General features: G+C 43.9%; 1 protein-coding gene across 1 annotated transcript in view; it reads right to left on the bottom strand.

Moving 5' to 3' along the window:
- Positions 1–10,908, bottom strand: part of LOC128689188 (uncharacterized) — a 433,687-nt gene extending 422,779 nt beyond the window's left edge. Inside the window, exons 1-2 of the mRNA XM_070087146.1 lie at positions 10,560–10,908; positions 4,217–4,277 (exon numbers count right to left, since the gene is read on the bottom strand). The gene's annotated coding sequence lies outside the window, so the exon portion shown is untranslated. The remainder of the gene's footprint in view (positions 1–4,216; positions 4,278–10,559) is intronic.
- Positions 10,909–20,697: the final 9,789 nt, after the last annotated feature.

The raw sequence follows: 20,697 nt of genomic DNA, 5'->3' as shown, positions 1-20,697 counted from the left end.
AGAAGGTGGAGAACTCACAAGAAATGATCAGGAGGTATGTGAGGAGCTGAACAGGAGATTTAAGGAAGTTTTTACAGTAGAGACAGGAAGGGCTGTGGGAAGACAGCACAGAAGGGAACATCAAGAGGGAATATATCAACAAGTGTTGGATGACATACGAACAACTGAGGAGGAGGTGAAGAAGCTCCTAAGTGACCTTGACACCTCAAAGGCGATGGGACTGGACAACATCTCCCCATGGGTCCTTAGAGAAGGAGCAGAGATGCTGTGCGTGCCTCTAACCACAATCTTCAACACATCCCTTGAAACTGGGCAACTGCCTGAGAAATGGAAGACAGCTAATGTAGTCCCCATATTTAAGAAAGGAAACAGAAACGAGGCGCTAAACTACAGACCTGTGTCTCTGGCATGTATTGTGTGCAAAGTCATGGAGAAGATTATCAGGAGGAGAGTGGTCGAACACCTGGAAAGGAACAAGATTATAAAAGAAAACCAGCATGGGTTCATGGAAGGCAAATCTTGTATCACAAACCTCCTGGAGTTTTATGACAAGGTAACAAAAGTAAGACACGAGAGAGAGGGGTGGGTAGATTGCGTTTTCCTAGACTGCAGGAAGGCCTTTGACACAGTTCCCCACAAGAGATTAGTGCAGAAGCTGGAGGATCAGGCACATGTAACAGGGAGGGCACTGCAATGGATCAGGGAATACCTGACAGGGAGGCAGCAACGAGTCATGGTACATGAAGAGGTATCATAGTGGGCGCCTGTGACGAGCGGGATCCCACAGGGGTCAGTTCTAGGACCAGTGCTATTTTTGATATATGTGAACATGATGGAAGGAATAGACTCTGAAGTGTCCCTATTCGCAGATGATGTGAAGTTGATGAGAAGAATTAAATCGGATGAGGGTGAGGCAGGACTGCAAAGAGACCTGGACAGGCTGGACATGTGGTCCAGTAACTGGCTTCTCGAATTCAATCCAGCCAAATGCAAAGTCATGAAGATTGGGGAGGGGCAAAGAAGACCGCAGACAGAGTATAGGCTAGGTGGACAAAGACTACAGACCTCACTCAGGGAGAAAGACCTTGGGGTGACCATAACACCGAGCACATCACCGGAGGCACACATCAACCAAATAACTGCTGCAGCATACGGGCGCCTGGCAAACCTGAGAATAGCGTTCCGATACCTTAATAAAGAATCTTTCAAGACACTGTACACTGTGTATGTTAGGCCCATACTGGAGTATGCAGCACCAGTCTGGAACCCACACCTGGTCAAGCACATCAAGAAGTTAGAGAAAGTACAAAGGTTTGCAACAAGGCTAGTCCCAGAGCTCAGGGGAATGTCGTACGAGGAAAGGTTGAGGGAGATCGGACTGACGACACTGGAGGACAGAAGGGTCAGGGGAGACATGATAACGACATACAAGATACTGCGGGGAATAGACAAGGTGGACAGAGATAGGATGTTCCAGAGAGGGGACACAGGGACAAGGGGTCACAACTGGAAGCTGAAGACTCAGACGAGTCACAGGGACGTTAGGAAGTATTTCTTCAGTCATAGAGTTGTCAGGACGTGGAATAGCCTAGCAAGTGAAGTAGTGGAGGCAGGAACCATACATAGTTTTAAGAAGAGGTATGATACAGCTCAGGAAGCAGAGAGAGAGAGGGCCTAGTAGCGATCATTGAAGAGGCGGGGCCAGGAGCTGAGTCTCGACCCCTGCAACCACAATTAGGTGAGTACAATTAGGTGAGTACACACACACACACACACACACACACACACACACACACACACACACACACACACACACACGCACACACACACATACACACACACACACACACACACACACACACACACACACACACACACACACACACACACACACACACACACACACACTAGGAGCTAGTGATCACGTGGTTCTGTGCTTTGAATACATAGTCGAGTTACATGTGGAGAGGGTAACAGGAGTTGAATGGGAAACCCCAGACTATAAAAGGGGGGGAATACACAGGTTTGAGGAACTTCCTGCAGGAGGTTCAGTGGGACAGAGAACTGGTAGGAAAGTCAGTAAACGAAATGATGGAATACGTAACAAGAAAATGCAAGGAGGCAGAGGAAAGGTTTGTTCCCAAGTACAAGAGAAATAATGGGAAGACCAGAACGAGTCCCTGGTTTACCCGAAGGTGTCGGGAGGCAAAAACTAAGTGCACTAGAGAATGGAAAAAGTACAGAAGGCAAAGAACACAGGAAAATAAGATTAGTCGAAGAGCCAGAAACGAATATTCACAGGCTAGGAGAGAGGCCCAGCGACAGTATGAAAACAACATAGCATTGAAAGTTTGTTAAGTATGACCCGAAACTGCTGTACAGCCACATCAGAAGGAAGACAATAGGCAAAGAACAGGTGGTCAGGCTGAGGAAAGAAGGTGGGGAACTCACAAGAAACGATTATGAGGTATGTGAGGAGCTCAACATGAGATTTAAGGAAGTATTTACAGTAGAGACAGGAAGGGCACTGGGAAGACAGCACAGAGAGTAATATCAACAGGGAATATACCAACAAGTGTTGGATGACATACACACAACGGAGGAAGAGGTGCAGAAGCTGCTAAGTGACCTTGATACCTCAAAGGCGATGGGACCGGACATATCCCCGTGGGTCCTTAAAGAAGGAGCACAGACGCTATGTGTGCCACTAACCTTCAACACATCCCTTGAAACTGGGCAACTACCTGAGGTATGGAAGACGACAAATGTAGTCCCCATTTTTAAGAAAGGACACAGAAACGAGACACTAAACTATAGACCAGTGTCACTGACATGTATAGTATGCAAAGTCATGGAGAAAATTATCAGGGGGAGAGTGGTGGAGCACTTGGAACGGAACAAGATTATAAACGACAGCCAGCACAGATTCATGGAAGGCAAATCCTGTGTCACAAATCTTCTGGAGTTTTATGACAAGGTAACAGAAGACACGAGAAAGAGGGGTGGTTACCTGGAGGTTACCTGGAGGTGGGTTGATTGCATTTTCCTGGACTGCAAGAAGGCCTTTGACACAGTTCCTCACATGAGATTAGTGCAGAAGCTACAGGATCAGGCGCATATAACAGGAAGGGAACTGCAATGGATCAGAGAATACCTGACAGGGAGGCAACAACGAGTCATGGTACGTGATGAGGTATCACAGTCGGCGCCTGTGATGAGCGGGATTCCACAGGGGTCAGTCCTAGGACCAGTGCTATTTTTTGTATATGTGAATGACATGATGGAAGGGATAGACTCAAAAGTGTTCGCAGATGATGTGAAGTTAATGAGGAGAATTAAATCAGATGAGGATCAGGCAGGACTACAAAGAGACCTGGACAGGCTGAACACGTGGTCCAGCAACTGGCTTCTCGAATTCAACCCCACCAAATGCAAAGTCATGAAGATTGGGGAAGGACAAAGAAGACCGCAGACAGAGTATAGGCTGGGTAGCCAAAGACTGCAAACCTCACTCAAGGAGAAAGATGCTGGGGGTGAGCATGACACCGAGCACGACTCCGGAAGCACACATCAACCAGATAACTGCTGCAGCATATGGGCGCCTGGCAAACCTGAGAATAGCGTTCCGTTACCTTAGAAAGGAATCGTTCAAGACTGTACAATGTGTACGTCAGGCCCATACTGGAGTATGCAGCACCAGTTTGGAACCCACACCTTGTCAAACACATCAAGAAATTAGAGAAAGTGCAAAGGTTTACAACAAGGTTAGTTCCGGAGCTAAGGGGAATGTCCTATGAAGAAAGGTTAAAGGAAATCGACCTGACGACGCTGGAGGACAGGAGGGTCAGGGGAGACATGGCAACAACATACAAAATGCTGTGTGGAAGAGATAAAGTGGACAGAGACAGGATGTTCCAGAGAGGGGACACAGAAACAAGAGGTCACAACTGAAAACTGAAGACTCAGACGAGTCAAAGGGAAGTTAGGAAGTATTTCTTCAGTCATAGAGTTGTCAAGAAGTAGCATAGTCTAGCAAGTGATGTAGTGGAGGTAGGAACCATACATAGCTTTAAGACGAGGTATGACGAAGCTCAGGAAGCAGAGAGAGAGAGGGCCTAGTAGCGATCAGTGAAGAGGCGTTGCCAGGAGCTGAGTATCGACCTCTGCAACCACAATTAGGTGAGTACACTTTAGTCCAAAAAGAAAATCACTTTACCTTTACCATGGAGTCCATCATCGTACTCAGTCTTGCTTTCTTATCTTACAAGTCGGCTGTTCTGAAGGAAAGAAAAATATCTGCATAAGATACTACAATTTTGGCGCCATTCCGCTATCTTTCCATATGAAATACATCACGGGATAAACATTTCTCAATGAGATGTTTGTGACAGACTGTGAGTGATATTCTATGTATGTCTGCTGCTACAAGAGGCAGAAGATCCTGGGATCCAACACCAATGAAGCGATTGGCTACTTGAATTGTCATATTTTATACAACATTAGACTGTCATAATATATGTACATTAATCTGATATCAGCAGAAGCAGCTGCAACATTGGATATAACAGCAGCCGTCTGTAATATTAGTTGCAACAGAAACGACTGCAAAACTGGACAGAACAGCACTGGTTACAATGTTAGATGCAACAATAGTGCTTGTATTGCATTTAGTCAGCCACTTCATTGTCTAGCTGAATCCCTTATTTGCAAAGTACATGTTTAACTAGTCCTCAAATAACCGGAACGTTATTGCACTTGCAACTTCAGGATGGTTGGTAGGTAAGACACATAGGGAACATTTAGGCAACTTTATTCCGAAACGTTTCGCCTACACAGTAGGCTTCTTCAGTCGAGTACAGAAAGTAGGCAAAAGCAGTAGAGATGTGAAGACGATGTAATCAGTCCATCACCCTTGAAGTCGTAGATTTGAGGTTGTCAGTCCCTCAGCCTGGAGAAGTTCTGTTCCAAAGTCTGGAACTAACTGAAGATCAAGCGACAGTGTGAGACTTAAATACTGTCTGAAGGAGAGGTGCAGAGTAGTAGTAGTGAGAATGTAGCCACTGAGAGGTCACGTCCCTCTCAGATCAAACAATTCCCACTTGAAAAAGTTGTCCAAGGTGCTTTCTCTTCTGTACCAAGATGCCATTGTGTTGCAGTGTCTGACAGAGTGAATATCAAAATGGTATACAATACCGACAGGTTGGTAGGTAAGACACATAGGCAACATTTAGGCAACTTTATTCGGAATAAAGTTGCCTAAATGTTGCCTATGTGTCTTACCTACCAACCTGTCGGTATTGTATACCATTTTGATATTAACCTCAGAATGGTTTGTTCTGTGTTCAGTAAGAACATGCAATCTGTAAGTAAACTTCCTTATACTCGCTGACCTTGTATGTTGGATGGAAGACAGTGCCCACAACTGTGGGTGGAAGACAGTGCCCACAACTGTGGGTGGAAGACAGTGCCCACAACTGTGGGTGGAAGACAGTGCCCACAACTATTAATAATAAAAAAGACAGAGCAGATTATTACCATTAATATAGGGATAAGCGCCAAACCCGTAGGAGCCATACAGCGCCTGGTGAATGGGAGGCAATGAAGTTCGACCCAATAAAAGCAAAAGAGAAGTCCCATTTCCTGAATAAAGAGCTCTTGACCAGCATCAAGGAGCCTCCCATGAGGACACTGACACATTATCTAGTGTCTGGAAACCTCTCACAATGTACTTATATGGTATGTATTCCGTTAACTTCCTCACAGTCATTCTTCTGACCTTAAACTGACACAGTTTGAATACTTCAAATTTGCAGGTGAAAAAAAAAACCTATATTAGACTTAATCTTAATAAATAGTTATAATTATAACCAAAATTTTTAAAGGGGTCGACCTGTAAGCCAGCTGAAGGTCTCGGTCAAGTGACCATAGGCTTCAGCTGAGGGTCATCATATGACTGGTCTACAGAAAAACTGCTTCGTAAATAAAACAAGATTTTCTTTATTAATTTTGTTACTGAATGTGGAAATGATGTTTAAAATTGCAAATTGGCTCTATATATAAAGATACTACCATTGCTCTCATCACTGATCACCTTAATTCTGTTATATTATATAGTAATCTACACTCTATTATCTTTAACAGCCCTGGGTAAAAAAAAAATTCTCCATCACTGTCTGTGTTAACAATATTTCTTCTCTCTCACTTTTCCATAATCATTTTGAACATTTTGGTGTTGGTCTTTCTTTTGGCACTTCACCAGGTTCTCATACTGGCACTGACATGGTTACCTCCTTTGACTTCTTTCGCCAGTCTTACTCTCGTAGTATCCTTGACATGTCTACCATTCCTGGTGCTCTCATTCCTATCCTTGACATTCTTTTTGTCAACTTGCACTGACTTCTTAGATCTGCTGCTGATATTTATCTTTTCTTCTGACAAAAACAATTCTGTAGTTGTCCTTAATCACGACGACTACCTCCAAAACTCTGAATCTTTGCTGTCTGACTTTCACATCTATATTCCTCTTGTTTTCAAAAATGCTGATCACTTTAAGAAAACTTTCAACCTCAAATTTCGCATCCTCTCCAATCTCTTGTCTATCTGACTTTGATACTGCCAAATGTTTCATTGTTATCTGTTCCTCTCTGTCTTATTTATATGGGCTTCCTAAATTTCGCATACTAGGTATTTCTCTCTCTGCCCCATCATTTCCTCTAAAATCTAAATGATCTGTCTACATCTTGTTTTATGGTTGGCCAAAACTCTCACACGGCTTTTTTTTTTCAGCTCACGTCCGTCACTCTCAAGTATTAGGAATAATATTAGGAGAGAAGTAAATAATGAAAATTATTATTATAGGAATGCAGTTAGAAGCCTGAGTAGATCTATAACCCACTATAATAACATGATCATAGATAAGTATGTTTATGGAGCAACTTGCAATATGAACAGACTGACTGATGTTGTAGTGGCCAGGCTTAGGCTTGGTTACAAGTACTTCTGGCAGTTTGAGAGACACACAGATGATGATCAAACTAAATGCAAATTATGTGATCAGGCATATGGTTACTGTCTTGATCACTATTTGCTTAATTGTCCACTTATTGAGGAATACAGAGATGGACAGTATAATAACCTATGTGACATGTCAAGATATCTTACTAATGAAAATAAGATACCAGATATACTAAGCAAATTTCCTAAATTTGCTTGTAACAGATAAGTGAACTATAGATATTTAGATATAAATCCATATGTACTTCTGTTAACCTTTTGGGGCCTAGTTCCTGGGCCTTTTGTGTGTCCATATACTCTTGTGCTACCGTCCACAGGATGGATATGGGCTACACAATAAACTTCGGTGGCAAAATCTAATCTATCTTAAGATTCCTTGGAACATGTACGGTCACGTCCTGCCTGTAACATACTAAGTCTTGAACTTTAGCTTCTCGTCACTAATGTTTCACTTGATGTTAATAGTTTTCTCAGAATGACCAATGGAAGGATGCTTCATTTCATTATACCTCCTGGTGTATTTGTCGATCTTATTCGTCATCGTGCGGACTCGAGCTCTTTTTCCTTTCAGTGTAAATGTTAATCTCAAATCTATGTGTTGCAATAGACTCACCTCTACCCCATTTTCATGTGAACTTTTTGCATGAAATACTTTGAAACTTCTGCTTCCTGCTTTTAGAGGACGTTCTCTCTGCCTTCTCAACCATCCTGTGTAATGAAATGTGATAGGGAAATATAGTTAGTTTTTGTTCCCACTATTTAAATTTGACATTGAATCTGGTAGCAGCACACTGTTGATGCATCTGTATCTAATTTGGTTAAATAAAAAGAATGTTCTCTAGGCAGATGACTAGTCTCTCCAAACTCTTTCATGATGCCCTCAAGAATCTTCCTCTGTCTCATAACTTTTGAAGCTGAACGAGAATCACTCATTGCTTCCTTTCCTTGAAGTTTATGTGCACCATTCTCTGATCAGCTTCTCATTTTCTCCCGTCTGCTGCAAGTCTATGTAGCGGTATGGCGTATACATTCACTAATTTTCTTACCTTGCTCCTCTTGTCAAGAAAAATGTTGTTTCCCTCTTCGTGTCCTCGGAATCTGTTATCCTCAGTATCTTGATTTTGAAACTTCTACTCTGTGCAGCTCATTTTCTCGCCTTGGCTATCTTCTTTTTCACACAATCTGCATTCTTCGTGCTTCTGCAAAAACTCATGTACTTTGCCTTCCGTATATTTTCGGCCTACAAAATCTTAATAACACTGTCCACTAGCAGTCACATTTGCATTTCGTCAAACTAGTGATACACTTCATAGTAATCTAGTTCACAGTTTAATTCCTATCACTGATGTTTCCGGTATTTATTTCCTGCGCCTCCTGCCCTCTTCAATACTTTGGTGAAACTAGTCCAAAACGAAATGTCATATAATTTTGGTGGTGGTGGTGGTGATAATGGGAGTGTTCGTGTGTGTACATACCAGCTTATGTACTCATCCAAGTTGGTGTTTACTTTATAAATGATGATACTTCTTTCGCTTATGAAAATAATATAACTTTATATGTAATTTACTTTTCTTACTATTTTTTTGTCCCACCAATAAAAGCTGAACACAACGAATTTTCTTAAAAAAAAAAAAAATATATATAGTGTTGTGGAAGCAGTGAGTGTTATGTGACGAGTTACAGCTGTGACAAGAACACCTGTTGCCATTATTACATTCATGGAGAAGAGTTACACCCGTAGGGCTCATATAGTGCCTGAGGGAATGGGAGATGTTCGGGTTCGATACAAAGAAATGGAGACTAGGTCCAAATCCTTGGATCAAGAGCCCCCCTCACCTGAGTCAATGAACCTCCCTCTGAGGGAACCTGTTTTGAGTTTGTCAGATAACATATGTACATTATTACTGATCCTTGAATATTGTGAATGGCTGGTCACAGCTTTCAGTACTCTCAGATCATCCTGCTCAAACCTCATCTCTATCAACTCACAAAACTTCACCCTTCATACGACAGCGGGTGAAGTATGCACATCTGTAAGAGAACATTATTCTTGCAAAGAAATTTATTTTACAGGATGCTCAAATCATACATTCGTTTATATGTTATATTCTTCATAATAAAGAAGATGCACCAAAATGTGAAATAAGAAGCACAGTATTATAACCTTTATAATGTTAAAACAATCAACCTAATACGTGGCAACAGCTATTTTAAACAATTGCAATACACTCACAAAGCCTGACACTACACCACAAGATGTTATACACTCTACAATACACTCACCAAGCCTGACACTACACCACAAGTTGTTATACACTCTACAATACACTCACCAAGCCTGACACTACACCACAAGTTGTTATACACTCTACAATACACTCACCAAGCCTGACACTACACCACAGGTTGTTATACACTCTACAATACACTCAACAAGCCTGACACTACACCACAAGTTGTTATACACTCTACAAGCCTGACACTACACCACAAGTTGTTATACACTCTACAATACACTCACCAAGCCTGACACTACACCACAAGTTGTTATACACTCTACAATACACTCACTAAGCCTGACACTACACCACAAGTTGTTATACACTCTACAATACACTCACTAAGCCTGACACTACACCACAAGTTGTTATACACTCTACAATACACTCACTAAGCCTGACACTACACCACAAGTTGTTATACACTCTACAATACACTCAACAAGCCTGACACTACACCACAAGTTGTTATACACTCTACAATACACTCACCAAGCCTGACACTACACCACAAGTTGTTATACACTCTACAATACACTCACCAAGCCTGACACTACACCACAAGTTGTTATACACTCTACAATACACTCAACAAGCCTGACACTACACCACAAGTTGTTATACACTCTACAATACACTCAACAAGCCTGACACTACACCACAAGATGTTATACACTCTACAATACACTCAACAAGCCTGACACTACACCACAAGTTGTTATACACTCTACAATACACTCAACAAGCCTGACACTACACCACAAGTTGTTATACACTCTACAATACACTCAACAAGCCTGACACTACACCACAAGATGTTATACACTCTACAATACACTCAACAAGCCAGACACTACACCACACTACAATAATCACCTTTGCACGTATTATCCACCAGAATATTAGCTGTCAGGTCGACATCAGAGTAATCAAAGTTAAACACAAAACATTATATACAGGTAACATTTCAAGCGTAATATAACGTTTTCCACCATTAAAGATAAACCACTCAGACCAAAAGTTATTTTGCGATTACATACGGTTTAACTAAAATTATACAATTTTCCTTGAGCTACAGTATACTAAATACTGTTGGAGAAAAATAACTAGTCAGGTAAATAGAAAAAGTTGACTGAATAGGTAGGTACACCAATGGTTCTCTGAAGCTATCACTAACGCTAGTGTAAAACATTTACCAATCCTAAGCGAAATATTATAAATATAATGTTGAAGTCTACATATAAATAGTAAAAAAAAGGGTCCTACCTTTGGTATGACAGGAGGCATCAATGGTGTTGTAGTGTATTCCAGGCTGCACTACCATTGTCTTCCTCACTCCTCTTGTATTTCCTTTGCTTGGTACACACACATTATACTTGCACACGTTCCTCACACCAGTCGCTCTCGTAACACTAACACGTAACTATTCTAGGCTGTAGAATCTTTGATACTCGAGGTGTAGAGTCAATACGATGTTTTAGTGATGTGTAGTGGTGTTATGAGGGAAGTTACCACTGTTGTGAGGTGCTGTCGAGGTAGCACCGTTGTGAGGTGCTGGCAAGGTAGCACCGTTGTGAGGTGCTGGCAATGTAGCACCGTCGTGAGGTGCTGGCAAGGTAGCACCGTCGTGAGGTGCTGGCAATGTAGCACCGTCGTGAGGTGCTGGCAAGGTAGCCGCCGGACAAACAACAATACCTACCTGCGTATCCCACAACACTAGTTGCTCCCGGTTAGTTGCTTTGTATTTATTTGGTTTATCTTTCTAAGCATTGTAACAAAATTGTAGAGAATAACCTATATATAATCTATTATTTCCAAGCAACACATACGGAATAATATATCGGACCTAATTTTTCGTTACTGTTAACATTTTTTATTTGTATTTGCAATGTATCTTTTAAACCTTGTGTACGTATATGTGTACTATGTATGTGTATAAAAGATGGAGTGGCACGAAAATATTCAGATAACCTCAAGAAGGAATTTCCGTCTTTGTTTTTCCTCAAAATTACTTTATTAACGAATTTGAGGCTCCAACCTTGCACGAGTTGGACCATATCTATATAATATGTATATATATATATATATATATATATATATATATATATATATATATATATATATATATATATATATATATATATATATATATATATATACACACCTCTGCCAGAGAGAGGCTGTGCGCATCCCGCTCTGAGATTTTGGCACAATATCGTCCAATCAAGAACACCTACCATTATTATCATCAACAGGCTGGTGCGTGAATATCTGCTGCTCGTGTTGGAAAGGGCCAGAAGACTCCGCATTTCGTCTCTTCCTTCAGAATCAAGAAAAGTGCTGTGTATGTGAATTCAGTGAGGGAACATAACGGTCACCTGTGGGTAGGAGAGGTCGGTGAGGGGAGGCCTCATGGAGGAGGAGGAGGCGGAGGTTGAAGGGTAAAACTGTCCCCGCATACACCCGCGCATACACCATGTGCTCGTGTTGCAACAGTTTTTAGTTAGTTTAATATGTTTATTATGCACCCCATACCCATCCTGTGGGCGGTAGTCAAAAGATTACAGAGGTACATAATTGGTCCAGGGACTGGACTCCAAAGTTTTGATAGCTGAGCAAGTTACAAAGGTAATGAACTAGATCTGGTCATAATCATGACCAAGTTACAAAGGTAATGAGCTCCAGGTTGAGCTGGTCACACTCATGAATAATTGCAAAGGTAATGAATCATAAACACATTAATCATGAGAATTTACAAAGGTAATGAGCTCCAGGTAGAGCTGGTCACAATCATGACAAGTTTCAAAGGTAATGAATGATAAACACGTTATGACATGATTACAATCATAGACAAATTACAGAGTAATGAGCAGTTAACAAACATAGTAGGGAATTCATACATTGCCCCAACAACAGATGTTGCTAGGTGCCTGTCTCTCCTCGGTAGACAGCCATTGCAAACAGCAGCAAGTTGCCCAGGGATCTGCTGCTTGCACGAGCACCATCGACCCTCCCCAAGAGGTCCAAGAAGCCAGTGACTCCGTTAGCAGCCCGATGGAGAGCTGTCCTAGGGACATGTCAGCGTCCTGGTGGACGCCAAGTTGATTGAAGATCCCAGGCCCTCGTGTGCACAGATGTTGAAGCTTGAGGAACTGAGTACACACTGCCTGTGACACACCTGACAGCTGCCTCGCGGTCGAACTCCACGATGCTGTCCCTGTAGTGGAAGTTCCTGTGAGCCCGGCACTCCCTGCAGTGCCATCGCTGACGTCGTGGGTTAGGGGAGAAGTACCCTCTACAGATGGGGTGGCGCTGGTAGTTGGGTGGGTGAGGCGGGGGAGATGCGCAGGGGTGAGGCGTTATGAGAGGGTCACTGTTTACTACACACGCCCTCCCCCTCCCCCCCCCCAGCGGAGAGGGGGGGAGGCGCTGACTGCTCCTGACTCTACAACACCAAACCCTCTAAAACTGCACACTTCAACTATTTACGCTGAAACGATGCACTGGGATGTCCGTTCACTGCTCTGGTATCTTCTCAAAGCATTCACACTGAGTTCTGTTAAGTAGGGACCTGGTCAGCCTCTTTGACCAGGAGCTATCCTTGAAAATCCCGCAGCTAGCCCGCTACACAACCTGCCGTGTCGGCCATGCCAACAGCTGGTGTTGCAACAATGGAGTGTTTGTTCACCGTGTGTATAGTGTACATAGTCTATAGTGTACAGTGCATAGTATGTGCATGGTATGCTCATAGCATGTGTAGTGTATAGCGGTGTGTCGTTGATAGTGGGGGCTGTGCACAGAGCATAGTGGTGTATAGTAACATGTGCACAGAGCATTGTGGTGTATAGTGACTTGTCCTGGGAGGGAGTGAGTGCCCTACTCCACCTCATCACACATCTTCTACTCCTCCCTTTCTTCCACTGCCCACCACAAGGGCAGGAGACCCCTCACCTCTCCCCCACCACCACCATGAACCACATGCGGTATGTGCCATGCACCATTTTCCCTTCAGCCTGGGCCTACCACACAGTCTGAGGTATGGCAGATGATGAAGCCAGCCAGCCACAAAGCCAGGGAAACAATGCACCCAACGATGAAAGAAGAGGCACATGTCAGGTGTGTGGAGAGTTTCGAGCACGCAACAGGGATGGCTGCATTCGTGCACACAATGGGTGTGCAGGATCACATATGTCCCCAGCAGAGAGCAGCCCACAGCCTCCACAGGCAGATGACAATTCCAATGGCAACCTCGTCACTTGCGATAACCTTCTGTTGGCATTCAAATCCGCTGCTAGCAGTACACTATCCCACATCCCTAAAGCGGCTCGCTCATATGCAGCAAGGAAATTCACAGACCTTCTTAAGCGGGTGAATGGAGGTTCCACCAACTTAGAAGCCGAGGCACCATCCAAGCATGGCGCAACCTACTCTTGTTTGGCAATGTCTGTCTTGCAGTTCCTGAAAGACGAGGCAAACTACTAACCATGTCAGTTATCAAGGCAGTGCACAACTACCCAAGAACAGACAACTGTGTCCCTCTGCCCCATCATCACAGGAATCAAAGAGGTAGACCCAAGAAAAGTCCCACTAAAAATGAGAAAATTGCGCACAGGTTAGCAAAAAAATCGGAGAAGGTAACACAGTGGGAGCAATAAGAATAATTACAAGTGACGACACTGTAGCCCCCAAGGATGAGACCATGGCCCAAGCACTATGAGACAAGCATCCAACCAGGGACACCATAGCCATCAACGACAACCCTGAGGAAGACCCATTCATTGAACAATTAATTTTGCCAGAATCGGAAGTCTATAAGGCGATCGTGTCATTTCCAGCAGGATCTGCAGGAGGTTACACTGGAATTAGACCTCAGCACCTCAAAGAGATGGTAAATCCAGTACTCGGTGAATCTGCATCAATTCTTCTCACCGAGTTAACAACTTTCGTCAACAATTGCCTGGCGGGGCGAATCCCAGAAGAAATTAAACCTTTCTTTTTTGGAGCCTCACTATGTGCTTTGAAGAAGAGGGATGGGGAAATCAGACCCATTGCAGTTGGAAACACCCTTCGCCGTCTCGTTGCCAAAGCAGCAGTGAGAAACATTCGCCTAGAAGCTGCCACTTTACTCCAGCCACACCAACTGGGCTTTGGGGTCTCTCAAGGCAGTGAAGCTGCAGCTCATGCCGCAAGGGCCTACATCAGGGACCTACCAGAAGACAAGGCCATAGTCAAACTTAATTTTAGAAATGCCTTTAATATGATGAAGAGAGATGCTGTTTTGCCAGCTGTTCAGGATCGGTTCCCCAGTCCTTTTCCCTTCATTTCAGCCGGCTACAGCAAACCCTCAATTCTTTTGTTTGGAGAACATGAAATTTAATCATCAGAGGGTGTTCAGCAGGGTGACCCACTAGCTCCACTTCTCTTCTGCTTGGCAGTAAGAGAACTAATTTCCAGCCTACACAGTGAGCTCAATATCTGGTACCTGGATGACGGCACTCTGGCAGGTACTGAAAAGTCCCTGGTGGGGGACCTACAACTGGTGAAAACACAGGGAGAAGACTTGGGACTCATCCTCAATCCCTCCAAGTGTGAAATCATCACAGCGAACCAGGAAATAATCAATGCTGTGCGAAGAATCCTCCCAGAAGTCTCAACTACCACTCCATCCAACAGTACCCTCTTGGGGGCACCGCTGGGTCACCAGGCGATCGACACTGTCCTCAGGAACAAATTGAATGACCTGATGAGAATGGAGGAGATAATAATCGATCTTGATGCCCATGATGCTCTGTATCTCCTCACAAGGTGTCTTACTATGCCAAGACTCACTTACTTCTTGAGGTGTGCACCCTCTTTTGACAACCCAACACTCGATGAATATGACACACACCTGAGATCAACTTTTAAGAAGGCACTGAACCTGTCACTAGAGGATGAGCAATGGGATCAGGCAACCCTCCCAGTGCGACTGGGAGGTATAGGGGTGCGTAAAGCAATGCAAGTTGCTTTACCTGCTTTTCTGTCTTTGTGTTTGGCTTCCAGTGCATTAGCCAAGAAGATAGTACCCGAACGCTTGAGATACGTGGTAGGAGCTCAAGATCCCAGGTTTACTGAAGCAGCAATTCGGTGGGACACCCTTACAGACTCCTCCAGTAGACTAGCTCCTCCCAAACAGCACAAACAGTCCCACTGGAACAAACCGATCATGGAAAAAATCGCCAACACAATGCTCTCCAATGCTTCAGGAAAGGACAAAGCTCGTCTCCTGGTAGTGAAGGCACCACACTCAAGAGATTTCCTGTTAGCTGTTCCCAATTCCTCCCTGGGCACCCGTCTCGACCCACAGGCCATTCGGATTGGTGTTGCTCTTCGCCTAGCTACCCCCATCCTCACCGAACATAGGTATATTTGCGGCAGGGCGACAGCTGATCAATTCGGACTTCATGGTCTTGTGTGTCACACAGCAGAAGGGAAGTATGCCAGACATGAGGAGGTCAATGACATCATAAAGAGAAGTCTCGCCACAGCCCATTGCCCAGCTCAACGGGAACCCCAAGTACAGAGGTCTGATGGAAGTCAAAAGCGTCCTGATGGAGCCACTATGCTACCCTGGAAGGATGGAAAGCAGATTGCCTGGGACTACACCTGTGCTGCCACATTGGCAGACACCTACTTGCCATAGTCCGTAGTGGAAGGGGGCGGAGCTGCCAGCCACAGGGAGACCCAGAAGATCCAAAAATATGAAGACCTTCCCCCTTGCTATAACTTCACTCCAATAGGGTCAGAGACCCTTGGAGCATGGGGCAAGTGTGCTCTAAAGTTCCTCAAAGAGCTGGGTGAAAAGCTCATCATAGAAACCAAGGACCACAGAGCGATCAGCTTTCTCTTTCAGAGACTCAGTGTTGCAATCCAGAGAGGAAATGCCTGCAGCATTCTGGGCACACGACCCACCGCAGGGGAGCTGGACGAAGTATTCGAGATGTAGCTCTGAGTTACCTATGTTGTTTTACTTTCTGTTGTATTTTTGTGAATGTTTGGCCAAATTCTCAAACAGCTTCAGGGAGAACCTTGAGTTTTCCCTGAAGCAAGTTTATTCTTTTCTCAGGATGAGGGTCCCTATGACAGTTCTAGAGGTGGTACCTCCCTATATTATATATATATATATATATATATATATATATATATATATATATATATATATATATATATATATATATATATATATATATATATATATATATATATATATATATATATAAACATTGTCTCTACGTCCACAGCAGGTCTAGCTCAGTGGTAAAGTACTGTGAACTCGGATGCAGAGATAGCAGGTTCGCGTCCTGCTGTAGAAGTAGAGACAATGTTTGTAAACAATTTCGCCTCTTTGCGAATCATAGCTCCTAGGTCCACTCTTTCCCTGCCCCATGAGCTTTATTGTACCTCTTCTTAAAGTCATGTATGGATTCTGCCTCCTCTACATTACATTACATTACTCTCTACATTACTCTATGACTGAACAAGTACTTCCTAACATCTATGTGACTCATCCGAGTTTTCAACTTTCAGCTGTGACCCCTTGTTGCTGTATCACATCTCTGAAACATTCCGTCCCTACCCACCTGCTCAGTTCCTCTCAGTATTTTATATGTCGTTATCATGTCTCCCCTATCCCTTCTGTCCTCCAGTGTTGTCAGGTTGAGTTCCCTTAATCTCTACTCGTACGACATACCCCTCAGCTCCGTGACTTATCTTGTTGCAAACCTTTCCACTTTCTCTAATTTCTTGACGTGTTTGACCAAGTGTGGGTTCCGTACTGGTGCTGCATACTCCAGTATGGGCCTGACGTACAAGGGGTACGGTGTCATGAATGGCTTCTTACTTAGACGTGTGTGTGTGTGTACTCACTTAATTGGACTTACCTAACTGAGGTTGCAGGGGTCGAAACTCAGCTCCTGACCCCGCCTCTTCACTGACCGCTACTGGGTCCTCCCTCTCCCTGCTCCATGAGCTTTATTATACCTTGTCTTAAAACTATGTATGGTTCCTGCCTACACTACATTGCTTGTTAGATTATTCCACTTTCTAACAACTCTGTGGCTGAAGAAATACTCCCTAACATTCCTTTGACTCATCTGAGTCTTCAGCTTCCAATTGTGACCCCTTGTTTCTGTGTCCCATCTCTGGAACATCCTGTCTCTGTCCACCTCATCTATTCCATGCAGTATTTTGTATGGTTATTTGACTTATATTATCCTTCACCAAGCAAGAACAGAATTATGTACACTATATACACTATGTACACTATGCACTCCACGGTAAGCAAGGCAGAATAGAAGCCGCTAGAGAGCAGACCGTGCTTCAACCAGCCCTAGAATGGGAAGGACAAGGGCAGACAGGTGTGTGGTACCCACAACACCTCTGCAATTGCCAAAACCATCTTCTCATTGGCTGGAACCTGGGTACTGATCGAACGATGGGGCCCCATCGTCAACCCTTAGCACCTGGTTCACTAGTTGGGGGAGACAGCCTTTCAATGAGGGTGTACATGCGCCGAATAAAGGGTGTGTACTCTTTGCATGCCACAATGGTGTTATCATGTCTCCCCCAACCCTCCTGTCCTCCAGTGTTGTCAGACCGATTTCTCTTAACCTCTCTTTGTAGGACATTCCCATTAGCTCTGGAACCTTGTTGCAAACCTTTGCACTTTCTCTAATTTCTTGACGTGTTTGACCAGGTGTGGGTTCCAAACTTGTGCTGCGTACTCCAGTATGGGCCTGACGTACACAGTGTATAGAGTCTTGAAGGATTCCTTTCTGAGGTACCAGAACACTGTTCTCAGATTTGCCAGTTGCCCATATGTCGCAGCAGTTATCTGGTTAATGTGTGCTACTGGCGACGTACTCGGTATTATACTCATTCCTAGATCTTTCTCCTTGAGTGAAGTTTGCAGTCTTTGGCCGCCAAGCCTATACTCTGTCTGCAGTCTTCTTTGCCCTTCTCCGATCTTCATGACTTTGCACTTGGCGGGGTTAAATTCTAAGAGCCAGTTACTGGACCATGCGTCCAGCCTGTCCAGGTCTGTTTGTAGACCTATCTGGTCTGCATCTGATTTAATTCTCCTCAATAACTTCACATCATCTTCTGTCAAGTCGTTCACATATACCAAGAATAGCACTGGTCCCAGGACTGACCCCTGTGGGACCCTGCTCATCACAGGCGCCTACTGTGATACCTCATCACGGACCATGACTCACTGTTGCCTCCCTGTTAGGTATTCTCTGATCCATTGCAGTGCCCTTCCTGTTATACGTGCCTGATCCTCCAGCTTCTCTTGTGGGGAACTGTGTCGAAGGCCTTCTTGCAGTCCAAGAAAATGTATTCAACCCACCCCTCCCCCTCATGTCTTACGTCAGTTACCTTGTCATAAAACTCTAGTAGGTTTATGACACAGGATTTGCCTTTCATGAATCTGTGCTGGCTGTCGTTTATAACCTTGTTCTGCTCCAGGTGTTCCACCACTCTCCTCCTGATAATCTTCTCCATGACTTTGCATACTATACACATCAGTAACACTGGTCTATAGTTTAGTGCTTCATTTCTGTCTCCTTTCTTAAAGATGGGGACTACATTTGCCATCTTCCATACCTCAGGGATGTGTTGAAGATTGTGGTTAGTGTCATGCACAGTGTCTCTCCTCCCCTCTCTAAGGACCCACGGAGAGATGCCCATTCCCACCGCCTTTGAGGTATCAAGGTCACTTAGGAGCTTCTTCACCTCCTCCTGGGTTGTGTGTATTTCATCCAACACTTGTTGGTATATCCTTTGTTGGTGTATCTCATTGTTTTGTCTTCCCGTTGTCCCTTCAGCCTACACTGTAAATACTTCCTGAAATCTAATGTTGAGCTCCTCACATACTTCTTGGTCATTTCTTGTGAGCTCCCCACCTTCTTTCCTCAGCCTGATTACCTGGTCCTTGTTACTGTCTTCCTCCTGATGTGGCTGTAAAGCAGTTTTGGGTCAGACTTGACTTTCGATGCTGTCATTTTCGTATTGCCACTGGACGCTCGTGTGCACATGTCCGTGCGTGCGCCCTCGTGTGTGTATGTGCGCGCGCGCGCTAGTGTGGGTGTATGATCCACTTAATATTTGTATTTATAACTCATTACAATTGTGACCAGGTGTGGACGTATCAGTGGTTCATTACTTTGTAATTTGTTCATGACTGTAACCATGTATAGGAGTGAAGCTGATTCATTACCTCTGTAACTTGCCATGATTAGTGACCAGATCTACCTGGAGTTCATTACCTTTGTAACTAGTTCAGCTGTCATAACTTTGGGGTCCAGTCACTGGACCCATTATGTACCTTTGTAATCTTTTGACTACCGCCCACAGGATGGGTATGGGGTGCATAAAGATATTAAACTAAAGTGTGTGTGTGTGTGTGTGTGTGTGTGTGTGTGTGTGTGTGTGTGTGTGTGTGTGTGTGTGTGTGTGTGTGTGTGTGTGTGTGTGTGTGTGTGTGTGTGACTCAACAATCAATATTTGCACCAATAACTCATTACAGTTGTGACCGGGTGTGGAAGTGTGAATTGCTCATTACTCTATAATTTGTTCATGATTGTAGCCAAAGTATAAACGTAAGTAACCATTCTACAGAATTCATTACCTTTGTAACTTGTGAGCTCATTACCTTTGTGCCTAGTTCAGCTATCAAAACTTTGGGGGCCCAGTCCCTGGACCCATTACGTACCTCTGTAATCTGTAAATACCTTTGTAACTTGTCATGATTGTGACCAGACTTACCTGGAGTTCATTACCTTTGTAAATTGTGAGTTCATTACCTTTGTAAATTGTGAGTTCATTACCTTTGTAAATTGTGAGTTCATTGCCTCTGTGACTTGCTCAGCTATCAAAACTTTGGAGTCCAGTCCCTGGACCAATTATGTACCTCTGTAATCTTTTGACTACCGCCCACAGGATGGGTATGGGGTGCATAATAAACATATTAAACTAACTAAACACTGGACCTCTCTCCTTATCTGTGCACACTCGTTTCTGGCTCATCGACTAATCTCTTTATTATCCTGAGTCCTTTGCCTTCTGTAGTTTTTCCATTCTCTAGCACACTTAGTTTTTGCCTCCCCACACCTTCGGGTAAACCAAGGGCTCGTTCTGGTCTTCCCATTATTTCTGTTACTCTTGGGAACAAACCTTTCCTCTGCCTCCTTGCATTTTGTTGTTACGTGTGTGTACTCACCTATTTGTACTCACCTATTTGTGGTTGCAGGGGTCGAGTCTTAGCTCCTGGCCCCGCCTCTTCACCGGTTGCTACTGGGCCCTCTCTCTCCCCGCTCCATGAGCTTTATCAAACCTCGTCTTAAAACTGTGTATGGTTCCTGCC

This window comes from Cherax quadricarinatus, chromosome 21 (assembly GCF_038502225.1).
Source record: "Cherax quadricarinatus isolate ZL_2023a chromosome 21, ASM3850222v1, whole genome shotgun sequence".
NCBI classification, from domain to species: domain Eukaryota; kingdom Metazoa; phylum Arthropoda; class Malacostraca; order Decapoda; family Parastacidae; genus Cherax; species Cherax quadricarinatus.
Note: the sequence above shows the minus strand (reverse complement) of the source record. Positions and strands in the feature narration are given on the sequence as shown.